Genomic DNA, 16,038 nt, shown 5'->3' with positions numbered 1-16,038 from the left:
TATAGGAGTTGTGTGATATTACTCCTTGTATCCGTGTACCAGATTGCATGAACAGATATTTCAGGAATTCTTAGGTGGGAGTTCAAGTAGTTGCTTATAGGATAATCTTCCAACAAATGCTTGATGTCAGGTTGGGGTTCGACATCTAGTGGATTCGTTTGTTCACGGTCGACTTACAGCGGTACACGTTGTGTCTTAAAGAGTCCTTGTAGCTTGGTACGACTCGGGGACACTTCGTATGTCGGGTGCACTGCCTTGCACTTGATGGCTACTGTAAAATCGAGCCCGTGCGATCCTGTCCACGAAAATATTGGACGAAATCTTTCTCATGAGTTTGTTCTGGCTTGTTTCTTAAGCCTCACCCTTTGTTTTGTTGGAATATGGTAATTCGAGTTGCTTTGATGTCAAGTGGTGATTTCAGATCTTTCCTAATCTGTGTTCTCATATTTTTATGTGAGGATGCAAATTCCTTTCTCAATCAATTGTCTTATCAATTCTGGTCAACCGGAGTCGTCATGTTAATTCTTTTCCAACCGGTGTGTTTCTCTTCAAGTGAATTCCATCCTCTCCAATTTTCGCAAGATCATTCTCTCATTTTATTCCGGAGTTCATCTCATCTAGCCAAAGTTGTCTTTGTTTTTCCCCGCCCTCCCGCCCTTTTTCTTCAGCGATTGGATTTCATCCAATTGCATTTCATTTCAGTGATGCTTCCGCCATCTTTTCTTCCTTTCGTAACCGGTGATTCATTGTGAAGATTCTCAGGAGTCGAGTTCATCATTTCTTCATTTTGTTCTTTTTCGGTGAATTTAGTTCAGATATCTGTGTTCATCATATCCTTTTTATCCCTGTAATACTTTCCTATGTTGGAAATTGTTATGAGCCTATCTTGCTTTTCATTCCTCTTTTTCCTATCCCGAGTGCTGAAGTTATCTCAGAAATTCTTGTTTTTCAATTCTTTCATTATTTCGAGGTTCTCAACCTCATCTAGTTCTCTTCATACCGGTGCAATATCTCTCGGTCTAGCAATCTTTTCTAACGGTGGTTTCTTTGAGTGGGCCCATAACCCATAGGTTTTTCCCAGGATCTTATATGGCTGTGTAATTTTTCCTGGAGTTCATTAATTCTTTTCAACTATGACGTAAGTATGATTTTCATCAGTCATATCCCTTCTTCAAGATCTATTTGAATTAATTCATTCTTTGGCTCAACCTTGCATTCTTCTTTATTCCGGAGTGTCTCATTAATTCTTGGTGGTGTTCTCCTCATCATTCTCAGCTTGCAAATTCGAAGGAGTGTTTCTCTTAGTCTTTTTCCATTCTTGTGAAGATTGTCATCTCAGCTTCGTGTTATCATCTTGAATTTGTTTTCAATCATGAGTAATTCCTTTCTTGCTATCCGGTGCATTTCTGAGTTGTTTTTATTTCTCGTTCCTCCGAAGGCCATCATTTCTGAAGATTCTTCGTTCTCAGCTTTCAGCTTTCATCCTCAAATCTTCTCAATTGTTGTCTCTTCGTTCGTCTCTCAATTATTCTTGTGTCTTGTTTAAATTTCTCTCTCAGGTGGATCTTGATCTCTTCATTCTCATGTGTATCCATGCTTTCTTGGTATTCCCATTCAATTGTGAATTCTTACCGGTGCTTCCTTCAATTATGCTTCAAGTGGTGCTTATCTCTCTGTCTCTTCAAGATTCATTTCAAGAGGAATAAGCTGTATGCTAAATCTGTTGCTTGTCATGAGTTGATGAAGGATAAGCATAACGTAATTCTTATTCTTGTTCATAGTAATCGGAATTCTTCGTCTGGAGTGGCTCATGGCTTCAATTCTTTTCTCAAGTGCTTATCTTTCTTTTCCGGAGTTCCAAGTTCTTTTAGGTATCTCTCTGTGAGGCTTCATCTAAATCTTGGCAAGGTCATAATCTTATTCCTTCTACCTTCATATCTTTGCATCATTCATTTGTATACGGAGGTCCTTCATGGTGGTTCTTCAAGGTTTCAATCCTTTATCAAATGTTCTTCAAGATTCTTGTTGGAGAACCTCAAGTATCCTTTCTCTTGCATTTATATGTGCAATTGTTCTTCCTTTATCCTTTGCGGTGGTATTATAGTATTCTTGTTAGTGTAGGAGCCTCGAAGAGTTTTCCTTTCAAGAATGGGATAATTAAACCCACCGATTCTATGATCATGAGATATTTTCAACCCATGATTTCTTCATTGAGCTATCTTGGTTTGGAATTCACCTAGAGCTTTTCCTATGGATTGTGCTATCATGGTGCTTGTCATTAATCCCAGTTCTCAATGTATCCTCTTGGTGTAAGTAAGTGTTCATATCTTGTTGCTCCCAATCTAACCTTGTTTCTTTTAGTGGTTGGTTGTCACCTCATACTTGTTGAGATGATTTTCGTAAGCCCACTACTATCTTGTTCCTTTCGTTGTTTTTTTCCAACAACTCCGTCCAATTCTTCTTGCAAGGATGATTGCCTAGTTCATTGGAGTTAGTAGTTGTCATTCTCTTCGTCCGTATGAGCTAGTTCGTATTCTCTTGTTCCGGAGGCATTGTGATGTTGCTCTTTTGGGTCAATCTTGTTGTTCTATCAAGATCATGGTGTTTCCTTGCTCTATTTCCTTGTTTGTTGTGAATATTGTCTAATTCTCTCTTCTTATCGAATTTTTTGTCCCATTTTCCTACCGAAGTGCTGCCGAAATTTTCCGTGAATTCTGGCTTCTTTCTCATGTCATTCCTCACACTACTGGAATTCAGAAATTTTCCGTCTGGCTTTCCTTTGCCGTCTGCTGACACATGGCAAAGAGCTTCTTTGCCGTCAGCTGGCACAAAGCAGACGGCAAAGACAACACCTAAGGCAAAAGTTTTCTTTGCCGTCGCCCAGCGGACGGCAAAGGAACCATAGGCGGACGACAAAGGGTCGGCAGACGGCAAAGGGGGCGCCACCCTAGCGGCCGGAGGCCTCCCCACCCCACCCACCCATATGCCGTCTGCCACCCAGCCTTTGCAGACGGCAAAGGGGGCTCCCTCTCTAACGGTGCGTAGCCCCCCACCCCCTCCCCTAACGGCTCTCGTGCCCACTACCCGCTCTCTCTCTCGCCCTGCCTTCTCTCTCTCGCGTGCCCACCTCCCGCCGCCGCCGTCGGAGCCGTCCCGCCCCTGCCGCGCGCCCCCTCCCGCCCCCCTGCGCACGCCCCTACCCCCCTGCCGCGCGCCCCCTACCGCGCGACACTGCCTCCCCCTGCCGCGCGCCCCGTGCCGCAAGCCGCCTGCCGCGCGCCCCTGCCCCCGTGCCGTCGTCCACCGCCGCCGTTGCCGCCCCTGCCGTCGTCCACCGTCGCCGCCGCCACCCCCTGTCGTCGTCCACCGCCGCCCACACCACCCCGCCGGTGAGTTCTTCTTCTTTTTCTTTTTTCATAAGTTAATTACTTTAGTTAGTTTATTAGGTTAGTTTTTTAATTATATATATGGTAATTTAGTTAGTTTATTTGGTTAGATTATTAGGCTAATTAGGTTAGTTAGTTAGGTTAGAAGAAAAAAGAGGAAAAGTAGAAGGAAAAAATGAAAAAGAAAAGGGGAAAAGAAGAAAATAATTAGAAGAAGAACGAAAAGAAGAAGGAGAAGAAGAAGAAGAGGACGAGGAGGAGGAGGAGAAAAAAAGAAGAAGAAGAAGAAGAAGAAGAAGAAGAAGAAGAAGAAGAGGAATAGGAGGAGGAGGAGGAGGAGAAAGAAGAAGAAGAAGAAGAAGAAGAAGAAGAAGAAAAACTCACCGGCCGTCTCCCTGTCCCTCTCACTCTCATCCGTCTCCTCCTTACTCTCAGCCGCTCGACCCCCGCCCGCCGGCCGCCTCCCCTCCCGTCGGCCGCCTCCTCCCCCGCCCCCTCCTCCCCTCCCGCGGCACCCCTCCTCCCCGCCCGCCGACCACCTCCCCTCCCGCCGCCTCCTCCCCACGGCCTCCTCCTCGCGCCCTCCTCCCCTCGCCCGCCAGCGGCACCCCTCCTCCCGGCCCACCGACCGCCTCCCCTCCCGCCCGCGGCACACCTGCTCACCACCCGCCGGCCGCCTGCCCTCCCGCCCGCGGCACCCCTCCTCCCCGTCCGCCGGCCGCCTGCCCTCCAGCCCGCGGCACCCCTCCTCCCCGGCCGCCGGCCGCCTGCCCTCCCGCCCGCGCCGCCCCTCCTCCCCGCCCGCCGGCCGCCTGCCGCGCGCCCCTGCCCCCCTTGCCGTCGTCCACCGCCGCCGCCGCCCCCTGCCGTTGTCCACCACGGTAAGTTGAGTTCTTCTTCTTTTTCTTTTTAAAAAATTTAATTACTTTAGTTAGTTTATTAGGTTAGTTTTTTATTATATATAGGGTAATTTAGTTAGTTTATTTGGTTAGATTATTAGGCTAATTAGGTTAGTTAGTTAGGTTAGAAGAAAAAAAGAGGAAAAGCAGAAGGAAAAAAATGAAAAAGAAAAAGGAAAAGAAGAAAATAATTAGAAGAAGAAAGAAAAGAAGAAGGAGAAGAAGAAGAAGAAGAAGAAGAAGAAGAACAGGAGGAGGAGGAGGAGAAAAAAGAAGAAGAAGAAGAAGAAGAAGAAGAAGAAGAAGAGGAGGAGGAGGAGGAGGAGGAGGAGGAGGAGGAAGAGGAGGTGAAAGAAGAAGAAGAAGAAGAACAAGAACAAGAACAAGAACAAGAACAAGAACAAGAAAAAGAATAGGAGGAGAAAAAGAGGAGGGGGAGTAGGAGGAGAAAAAAGAAGAAGAAGAAGAAGAAGAAGAAGAAGAAGAAGAAAAGAAGAAGAAGAAAAAGAGGAGAGAGGAGAAGAAGAAAGAAGAGGAAAAGGGAACCCTGGCACCCCGAAACTGACCCTCGACCCCCGACCCGTGACGCCCGACGCCACTGACTCCCGACCATCAACCCCCGACGCCACTGACCCCCGACCCCCGACCCCCGACGCCACTGACCCCCGACGCCACTAACCCTCGACCCCCGACCCAGACCCTCGGCCCACGACTCCCGACCCCCGACGCTCGACGCCACCAACCCCGACCCCCGACGCCACTGACACCCGACGCCACTGACCCTGGACCCCCGACGCCACTGACCCCCCACAACCGACGCCACTAACCCCCCGACCCCGAGGCCACCGACACCCGACACCACCGACCCTCAACGACACTGACTCCTGAGGCCACTAAGCCCCGACCCCCGGCACCTCTTCTGCCTTCTTTTGAATGAGAAGGTGCTTTTCGGCCTTCCAGAGGCCCATGAGGTCATAGTTTTGTAAATTATGAGTTAGGTCACATATTTTACGATTATGTTAATTATAAAAACATCGTATTTGTGTTGATCGTGTGAATTTCAATGTGCAGTTGTTCGACGACCTCCACGTGCGTTGGACGAGCTCCGCCCTTGCGTTTGTTGGTGAGCACAAATGACTTCTCCTCCTACCCCTTAATTTGCTTTGTCCCGGTCTTCGTGCCGATGAAACTTGCTAGCTATAGGTTTCTTCAATCATGAGTATGTGTGACCAGTATGCATCTCCCGTTCGAAAGGGCGACATCTATAAATATGCATTTCTTTGCATATTTATAACCGCCATCCTTTCGAATTGTCCAACATTATCCATGGACAACCCGAGTATGTGTAGATTGGGTTTGTTTTCCCGTATGTTGTGATCCGGATCCGATGCGGAATTTCGTCAGTGCCTCCCCTGTTGTTCTCCGGGTTCACATCCTCTCTGCTTATTGCTGAGACGTGTATCAGGAGAACAGTGGGGAGGTGCTGCCGAAATTCTGCGTCGCATCTGGAGCAGAGCATGGGAAAACGAACCCACTCTACACATACTCGGGTGGGATTAGGACCTATCTTTACCTATTAGCACGTTGGTTGCATGGATAATAAAACTGAGAAACTTGATTAGTGTATGAATATAGATGATGAATTATATATTTATTTCTTGTGCCCCCATAGGTAGCTAGGCAACATGAGTGATCGTGCTTGGATGTACACTGGTCACCCTAGTCAGAAAGACATGACCCATGAATGGTTAACAAAAACCAGGGGGTTTGTGAGAGCCGCATTTGCAAATGGCCAGCATAAAACATGGTGCCCCTGTCCCAACTGCGATAACTCGAAAAAGCAGACAGAGTTTGAAATGGGTAAACACCTGCAGAAGTGGGGTTTTACGCCTAATTATATGGTGTGGACTTTTCATGGTGAGTCTGACCAATGTGCCAGAGCTGAGGTGATTCGTCGTCGCACCGACGAGCATGGTACCGGGATTGAAGACATGGTGCAAGACTTTGATGATGCTCGTGATTCGGACGATGAGATGGAGGAATCTGCAAAGGCCTTCTATGAAATGCTGGAGTCTTCAAAACGTCCTCTCCACGAGCAGACTGAGCTTTGTCAGCTCGATGCCATCGCACAAGTAATGGCTCTGAAGGCTCAATTCAACCTAGGCAGAGAATGCTACGACGCGATGATGACGATATTTGGACACTTTCTACCCAAAGGCCATGTACTGCCTGCAAACCTGTACCAGTCAGAGAAAATCCTCCGTGTACTTAAGATGCCCTATGAGAAGATACATGCCTGTGAGAATGGATGTGCCTTATTTAGGCTTGAGTATGCGGCCTTGAACTATTGCCCCATTTGCAATTCTTCCAAGTATATTGTGGTAGACAACGGCATGGGTGAGAAGAATCAGACCAGAATCCCCATTAGTGTTCTTCGATATCTGCCAATCATACCAAGACTTCAACGTCTTTTCATGGTCGAAGAGACGGCCAGACAGATGACATGGCACAAATTGGGCAAAAGAACCGAACTAGATGCGGATGGGAACAAGATGCTGGTACACACTTCATATGGTTTTGCGTGGAGGCACTTCGATGCATTACATAAGGATAAATCAGAAGATCCAAGGCAACCTAGAGTTGCCATCAGCACGGATGGGTTCAATGTGTATGGTATGACGGCAGCACAATACAGTTGTTGGCCTGTATTTGTCATTCCACTAAATTTGCCACCCGGAGAGATTATGAAAAGAAAGAATATATTCCTGACGTTGATAATTCCAGGGCCCAACTATCCGGGGAAGAATATGAATGTGTACATGCAGCCGCTTAAGGATGAGTTGCAAGAAGCCTGGGATAATGGGATCAAGACCTACGACACGGCTACGAAAACAAATTTCAAAATGCATGTGTGGTACATGTACTCGACTCATGATTATCCGGCGTTTGCGCTATTCGCTGGCTGGTGTGTGCATGGAAGGTTCCCGTGCACCATATGCAAGGCAGCTCTTCAGTTCCGTTGGCTGCAGGCTGGTCGCAAGTATTCTTGCTTCAACATGCATAGACAATCCTGGATCCTGACCATAAGTTCAGAAAAGACAAGAAGAATTTCATCAAAGGTAGAGTTGTCAAAAACACTACACCAGCTGCGTTGACAGGCCAACAAACCCTTCTCCTCCTCCTCCTCCTCCTTCGTTTACTTCTTCTTCTCTTTCTCTTATTCTACGTAGCTTAATTAGACTCGTCCAACAAAGCCTAAATTGGCTAATTATCCATCTAAATGACATAATTAGCTTAGTTAGCTCCTAAATGGTCTATTTAATAAAAAATGACCTATACTTAGCTAATTATCCTCGAAATGACATAATTAGCTCCAAAAAGGCATTCTTAGCCAATTTAGCCCGAAGAAGGAGACGAGAGGAGAAGAAAGAGGAAAAATGAAAGGAAGGAAGAAGAAGAAGAGGAGAAGAAGAAGAAGGAGAGGGAGGAGGATAAGAAGAAGGAGGAGAAGAAGGAGAAGGAGCTCCTCCTTCTCCTTCTTCCTCCTTCTCCTTCTCCTTCTTCTTTTCTTCTTCTTCTCCTCTTCCGTCTCCTTCTCCTCCTCCTCCTCCTCCTTCTTTTACTTCTTCTCTTTCTCTTATTCTACGTAGCTTAATTAGACTCATCCAACAAAGCCTAAATTGGCTAATTATCCATCTAAATGACATAATTAGCTTAGTTAGCTCCTAAATGGTCTATTTAATAAAAATGACCTATACTTAGCTAATTATCCTCTAAATGACATAATTAGCTCCAAAAAGGCATTCTTAGCCAATTTAGCCTGAAGAAGGAGACGAGAGGAGAAGACAGAGGAAAAATGAAAGGAAGGAAGAAGAAGAGGAGAAGAAGGAGAAGGAGAGGGAGGAGGATAAGAAGAAGGAGGAGAAGGAGGAGAAGAAGGAGAAGGAGCTCCTCCTTCTCCTTCTTCCTCCTTCTTCCTCCTTCTCCTTCTCCTTCTTCTTTTCTTCTTCTTCTCCTCTTCCGTCTCCTTCTCCTCCTCCTCCTCCTCCTCCTCCTTCTTTTACTTCTTCTTCTCTTTCTCTTATTCTACATAGCTTAATTAGACTCATCCAACAAAGCCTAAATTGGCTAATTATCCATCTAAATGACATAATTAGCTTAGTTAGCTCCTAAATGGTCTATTTAATAAAAAATGACCTATACTTAGCTAATTATCCTCGAAATGACATAATTAGCTCCAAAAAGGCATTCTTAGCCAATTTAGCCCGAAGAAGGAGACCAGAGGAGAAGAAAGAGGAAAAATGAAAGGAAGGAAGAAGAAGAGGAGGAGAAGAAGAATAAGGAGAGGGAGGAGGATAAGAAGAAGGAGAAGGAGCTCCTCCTTCTCCTTCTTCCTCCTTCTTCCTCCTTCTCCTTCTCCTTCTTCTTTTCTTCTCCTCTTCCGTCTCCTTCTCCTCCTCCTCCTCCTTCTTTTACTTCTTCTTCTCTTTCTCTTATTCTATGTAGCTTAGACTTATCCAACAAAGCCTAAATTGGCTAATTATCCATCTAAATGACATAATTAGCTTAGTTAGCTCCTAAATGGTCTATTTAACAAAAAATGACCTATACTTAGCTAATTATCATTGAAATGACATAATAAGGCTTACGTAGCTGCAACATGACCTATTCCCCCTAACTTAGGTATTAAATGGCCTATAATTAGCCTAGCTAGATAAAAAATGGCTTAATAAGCATAGTTTGCTCTGGAATGACCTATTTTACCCAAGTTAGCTCTGAAACGACCTATAGTTAGCTAGGGTTCCACCTAAATGACATAATTAGCTTAGTTAGCTCCTAAATGGTCTATACTTAGCTAATTTATCTCCGAAATAACCTATATATACACTACTTCATCTACTATTATTCTTCTAACTTTCTTATTTGTCATTTTGCAGATTACCTTCACTTCACGGGAAGCTTGGCAAATATTGATGGAATGCTTGAAGATGATTTCTTGTAACATGGGTTGTATTGAAACTATTGTACTATATGAATATATGAAACTTTGTATGCACGTGGATGAAACTGGTGTAATATATGAAACTTTGTATGCACGTCGATGCCACTTGATAGCTGGATATAAGAGGTTATTTTAATATGGTTATGAGTACAGAAAGAAATTTATTTATGTCAAATATATATATATATATTCTGATTATTGTTAAAAATGCTGGATATAACAAAAAATAAATAAAAAAGGGGTTGGTTCCCCTCTTTGCTGTCTGCCCCCACATGGCAAAGGGGGGGAGGCAGACGGCAAAGTGGGGAATCTGCCCCCTCTCTCTCCCCTCTTTGCCGTCTGCCCCCACATGGCAAAGGGGGGAGGCAGACGGCAAAGGGGGGAATCTGCCCCCTCTCTCTCCCCTCTTTGCCGTCTGCCACCACATGGCAAAGGGGTGGAGGCAGACGACAAAGGGGGGAATCTGCCCCCTCTCTCTCCCCACTTTGCCGTCTGCCCACGCACGACAAAGGAGGGGAGGCAGACGGCAAAGGCAGACGGCCTGCCGTTAACACTTAACAGGGACATTGCACCCTTTGCCGTCCCAGCTAATTTGCTGTCAGCCCACTCATGGCAAAGATTCTTTGCCGTCCGCTTTGGGAAAGCTGACGGAAAAGAACCTCTTCACCGGATTTTTTTTCACCGTCTACTTTGCCGTCTGCTGACCGACGGCAAAGCCTTTGCCGTCTGTGGTTGCACCCTTTGCCGTCCGCTTTGGCAAACGGCAAATTTATGAATTTCAGTAGTGTCATCTCCTTGCAACCTTCAAGGATCGTTGGTTTCACTCGTTTGTCAAAGAAGCGACTAAGTTTTTACCTCTTGTTCTTTCTCATCCTCTCCCCCTTTTATTCTTGGATCTCGGGGCGAGATCCTCTTGTAGTGTAGGAGAGTTGTGACAGCCCGATGCCGACGTCCAGAAGATTCCCCTTTTTCTTTCCGTTTTCGTCGGGTGTCTATTTTCTTTTGTCGCATCGTCATCGCATCATGCGCATCATCAGCATTGCATCGGCACCCAGTTGCCGCCAGTTTTCAAAACTTGTGCCCGTTATTAGTTGCCGCTTCTCTTCGCGTTCGTCGTTGTTCGTTCCGAGCCTGACCGCACACGCATGCGCCAGCGGCACTGCCGAAACCCTGTTTTTAAAGTGTGCGTAAAACTTCCTCTGATCGGGTTGAGATTTGTCGTGCGGTATTATTTATATATAGGTAGACCGCTTGTTGAATTTCGTCACGATCGGAGACCGTCTCGTACCCGAACGGTCGCCCGTAGCGGCACCGTATTCGGTCTACCGTCGGAGGTCTGTCGGTGTTTTAAAAATTCATGCCGCGCCGCCCGTTCTCCCTCTCGTCTCCGGATATCCCCTCTACACGGCCGCGTACCCATTCCCTCGTGCGGAATCATCCGAATCCGACCCCGCGGTTGGATCCGGAGCGCGATTCAGGTTAACCGAGCCCCCTGTTTGTCTATATATAGCCCCCATGCCATTAATTAGAGAGCCACTCCCTCCTCCACCTTGAAATCCGTGCAAAACCTAACCCTGGCGCTGCCTCTCCCACCTCTCTCTCCTCCCACCAATCTCCTCCCACCGACAGGGCCCGCTAGGCCCACGGCTGGCCCGCCCGGGACCGAGCCGCCGCCGCCCCGATCTGCCCCGAGCTCCTCCTGCGAGCTCGTGCCGCTGCCTGCGCCCCACACAGCCGGGGCCTCGTCGCCGTTCTGTGCCCCGCCTCCACGCCAGATCCGGCCACCGCCAGCCTTCGCCGCCGGCCAGCAGCCGCCGCCCTCAAACCTTGCCACATTCGCCGCCTTCCTGCAAGCGGCAGCCATGGCGGCCTTCGCGCTCCGAGCTCCCCAAGCCGGCCCGCCCCTCGCCGACGCCGGGATCCAGCCGCCCTGGCCAGATCAGGCAGAGGCCCCTCCGGATCCGCCTTCCCCCGCCTGCCTTTGCCCTGCCGGAGTCCCGTGGCGCAGCCACCATTGCTGCTCGCGGGAGGACCTTCGGCTTGTGGCTGCGCTCGCTTCGGTCACGTGACCGCGAGCTGGCACGTGGGCCACGCCGGCCCATCTGCTACGCACCGAGCCAGGCCGGCCCAAGGCCAGGTCGGCCACCTCCCCTCTGGTGCACCCCTCCATCCGGCCCAAGCGGCTTTCCCCCAAGGTGAGCTATACCTCGCCCTAGGCGGGAGTTGCTAAGTTGCGCCCATGGTTTCGGCCCGTTAACTATATAGGAATTTTTTTGGAATTTAATATATTCCAGAAATATAACGATATTAAAACGCCCGTAACTTTTTAACCGTAATTCGGATCGCGATGAATTACATATGGATTTCGCGTAGTTTTGCGCGTAGAATACGTTGGTGCAACTTGCACATTTGTTTGAGACCGTTTAGCGTGCCGAATGCATAGTTTTACATGCTGTTAATATTGCTTCAGATCGAAAACTGCACTTTCATGAGGTGTTATTTTCACCAAGTCTGAAATAGTGTGTGAGATGCCATTTTGTGTCTTCTTTTCCTAGTGCTCCTTGCTGCCATGCTAGTTGTTGTTAGTTGTTTGTAGTAGTGCTTCTTGCCCTCTTTAGTTCTATGCCTTGCTTGAGTTTATCGGAGTTGTGTAGCTCGTAGTTGTGGGGCGTAGAATATGCTATGTGGTTGATTTTGGCAGATTGTAGTCATTTCTTGTTTTGCTTGAAGTTTTTGAACCGTAGCTCCAATTTGATCATGTCCTACATGAAACTTGCCTAGAATCTCATGTAGTTTCATTTTATATTGCTGGTTTTATGTTTTGAAGTGCTCGTGACCGTCGTTGCACACATATTGCATTCATGCCATCATATCTTGCGGTGCTTGTATCTTTTGAACCGTAGCTCCGTTGGAGATGTTCTCTATGTGTAGATTGCTTGCCTTGACGCGTAGAATCACGTGAACCTATTTGTTTTTCTGTTTAACAACTAATAAAAGGTGTTAATTCAGATCTGGACAGAATTGTAAACTAACATGTGAGGTCGTTTTGGAGGTGCTATATGACATTTCCGACCTCATTTAAAATGCCTAGATAGGTAGTTTAATTACGCTTCACCTCTTGCCATGTTTAATCACATTTAATATTGCCGCATATTTAATCGGGATAGAACTAAATAATTAACGTGGAGTTTCGTTAATATGCAACTCGTTGCATATTGAATTTCACTTAATGTGTAGTGTTTGATTGTGTGAATTGTCATGTCGTGACTTGCATGTATTCAGCTGCTCATGCATCATTTGTGTTGTGCATCGTGTGGTGAATATCGTGTATTGATGCTTGTTTTCGGTTTTCCCCGTCTCGATAAAGTTCCGCAAGCGTGTCGGAAGGTGAGGACCCGTTCGACTACGCCGGTTCGTCTGTTTCACGGAGGCATTCTTCTTCCAAGCGGGATCTGAGGCAAGATGATCATTTCCCTAGATACCATTACTATCATTGCCATGCTAGTTTTACTGCTTCTATCGGTTATGTATCGTTTCCTACAACATGTTAAATATCAGCCTCTCAACAATGCCATGAAACCCTCAACCTGTTCAACCTAGCAAACCATTGATTGGCTATGTTACTGCTTGCTTAACCATGTGTTAGCGTTGCTAGTTGCAGGTGCAGTTGCTTCCATGTGAAAACATGGGTTCCTTGTTATATCACCTTATTAATGCTATTTAATATAATGGACCTATATACTTGGTAAAAGGTGGAAGGCTCGGCCTTTCTAGCCTGGTGTTCTGTTCCACCTTTGCCCCCTTAGTTTCCGGCTTCCGGTGTTGTGTTCCATAATTGAGCGCTCCTAACACGATCGGGGTTGTTATGGGGACCCCCTTGATAATTCGTTTTAGATTAAAGCTGGTCTGGCAAGGCCCAACTTTGGTACTACATTTGCCTAATCACTTAATAAACTTGCATAGGGACTTTCCGGACCCCGAGGATAATTTAATCAACCCCCGGGCCAGTGCTCCTCATGAGTGTTGGTCCAAAACATAGCACTGTGTGGGGCCACCACGAGGAAACTCGAGGTTTGGCACTCGTACGCGTCGCTTATCCGTCGTGTCCTGAGAACGAGGTACGCGACTCCTATCGGGATCGTCGACACGCCGGGCCGCCTTGCTGGATTAGTTTTACCTTTGACGAGATATCTTGTGCATCGGGATTCCGGTGATGCTTTGGGTAATCTCAGAGTTGAGGTTTTCCACTAGGGAATCCGACGAGATCGCGAGCTTCGTGATTGAGGATTTCTATGCGGCTTGTGGTAATTTGTGATGGACTAGTTGGAGCATCCCTGCACGGTTAAATCTTTCGGAAAGCCGTGCCCGCGGTTATGTGGAAACGTGGAAGCTTTGTTTAACACTGGTTCTAGATAACTTGAAGTTAACTTAATTAAAATATGCCAACTGTGTGCATAACTGTGACTGTCTCTTTAGTGAGTTCCTTCTCCGATCGAGGACACGGTGGGGTTATGTCTGACGTAGGTAGGTGTTAAGGATTATTCATTTGATCATCAGTAGCCATGTCCGTTATGCGTAGATCTTCCCCTCTTATTCTTGTACTCGTAAGTTAGCCACCAAATATATGCTTAGGCGCTGCTGCAACCTCACCACTTAACCATACCTCACCCATTAAGCTTCGCTAGTCTTGATACCTTTGGAAATGAGATTGCTGAGTCTCCTGTGGCTCACAGATTACTTCAACACCAGTTGCAGGTACAAGTCAAGGTTACTTGACGCGAGCACGTTGATTGTTCATTTGGAGTTGCTTCTTCTTCTTCTTCTTCATCTATCTAGGATGGGTTCCAGGCCGGCAGCCTGGGATAGCAAGGATGGACGTCGTTCTTATTTTTCTCGTTTGTTTTCGTCCGTAGTCGGACCCTGCTCTTACTCTTGATGATTATGTAATGTACTGATGTGACTCTGATGTAGCTTGTGGCGAGTGTAAGCCAACTCTTTATATATCTCTTCTTTTCAGTACATGTACTTGTAACGATATCCATTCTTGCGACACGACGAGATGCGCTTCTATCCCTGACGAGGCCCTCGTGCCAAATTGAGGATAGGGTCGCATCTTGGGCATGACAACAACGCAGCAGAGCTGAGGTGGTTCATCGTCGCACCGACGAGTATGGTACCAGGATCAAAGACATGGTGCAAGACTTTGATGATGCTCGGGATTCGGAAGATGAGATGGAGGAATCTGCAAAGGCCTTCTATGAAATGTTGGAGTCTTCAAAACATCATCTCCACAAGCACACTAAGCTTTGTTAGCTGGATGCCATTGCACAAGTAATGGCTCTGAAGGCTCAGTTCAACTTGGGAAGAGAATGCTACGACGCGATGATTACACTATTTGGACGCTTTCTACCCAAAGACCATGTCATGCCTGCAAACCTGTACGAGTCGGAAATACTTCATGTACTTAAGATGCCCTATGAGAAGATAGATGCACGTGATAAAGGATGTGTCTTATTTAGGAAGGAGTATGCACACTTGGACTATTGTCCCAATTGCGACTCTTGCAGGTATCTTGTGGTAGACAATGGTATGGGTGACAAGAGAAAGACCAAAATCACAGTTAGTGTTCTTCGGTATATGCCAATCATACCAAGGCTTCAACATATTTTCATGGTTGAAGAGACAGCCAGACAGATGACATGGCACAAAATGGGCAAAAGAACCGAACTAGATGCGGATGGGAATAAGATGGCGGTACACACATCGGATGGGGAAGCGTGGAAAAATTTCGATGGATAGCATCAGGATAAAGCGGCACATCCAAGGAATCCTCGAGTCTGCATCGCCACAGATGATTTTAATCCCTTCGGCATGACGGCAACCCAATAAAGTAGTTGGCATGTATTTGTCATTCCACTCAATCTCTCCCCCCCCGGGCAGATTATGCAAAGAAAGAACATATTTCTGACGTTGATAATTCTAGGGCCCAATTATCAGGGGAAGAATATGAATGTGTACATGCAACCGCTTAAGGATGAATTGCAAGAAGCTTGGGATAATGGGTTCAAGACATACGATGCCGCTAGAAAAGAGAACTTCAAAATGCATGTGTGGTACATGTACTCTATGCATGACTTGATGGCATATGCGCTATTCTCTGGATGGTGTGTGCATGGAAGGTTCCCGTGCCCCACGTCCAAGGAAGCTCTTCAGTTTCATTGGTAGCAGGAGGGTCAGATGTATTTTTGCGTTGACATGCATAGACAGTTCCTGGATCCTGACCATTAGTTCAGAAAAGACAAGAAGAACTTTACCAAAGGTAAAGTTGTCAAAAACTTGGCACCACCTGTGTTGGCAGGCCAACAAATCCTGGATCAGTTAAACGCCCTCAAGCCTGATCCAGAGCGTCCAGGGTATTTCAAGGGGTATAATTGAAAACACACTTGGACTCATAAGCCATGCTTATGGGATCTGCCTTACTTCAAAGACCTCCTTCTTCCACACAATATCGACATGATGCACACTGAAAAAATTATCGGAGATGCAATTTTCGGTACATTGTTCGACTTAGATGGGAAGACAAAGGATAATACTAAGGCTAGAGTCGATCAAGAGACACTATGTCACAGACCATTAGAAAACATGCGAGAAGGCAAAGGAAAGCAGAAGTGGTCAAAGCCAAAGGCCTGGTTCAATCTTGGAAGGCCAGCTATGAGGGAAATTATCTTGTGGGTCAAAATGCACTTGATGT

This window comes from Hordeum vulgare, chromosome 6H (genome assembly GCF_904849725.1).
Source record: "Hordeum vulgare subsp. vulgare chromosome 6H, MorexV3_pseudomolecules_assembly, whole genome shotgun sequence".
Taxonomy (NCBI): Eukaryota; Viridiplantae; Streptophyta; class Magnoliopsida; order Poales; family Poaceae; genus Hordeum; species Hordeum vulgare.
The sequence above is the reverse complement of the archived record's forward strand: the minus strand, read 5'-3'. Positions refer to the sequence as shown.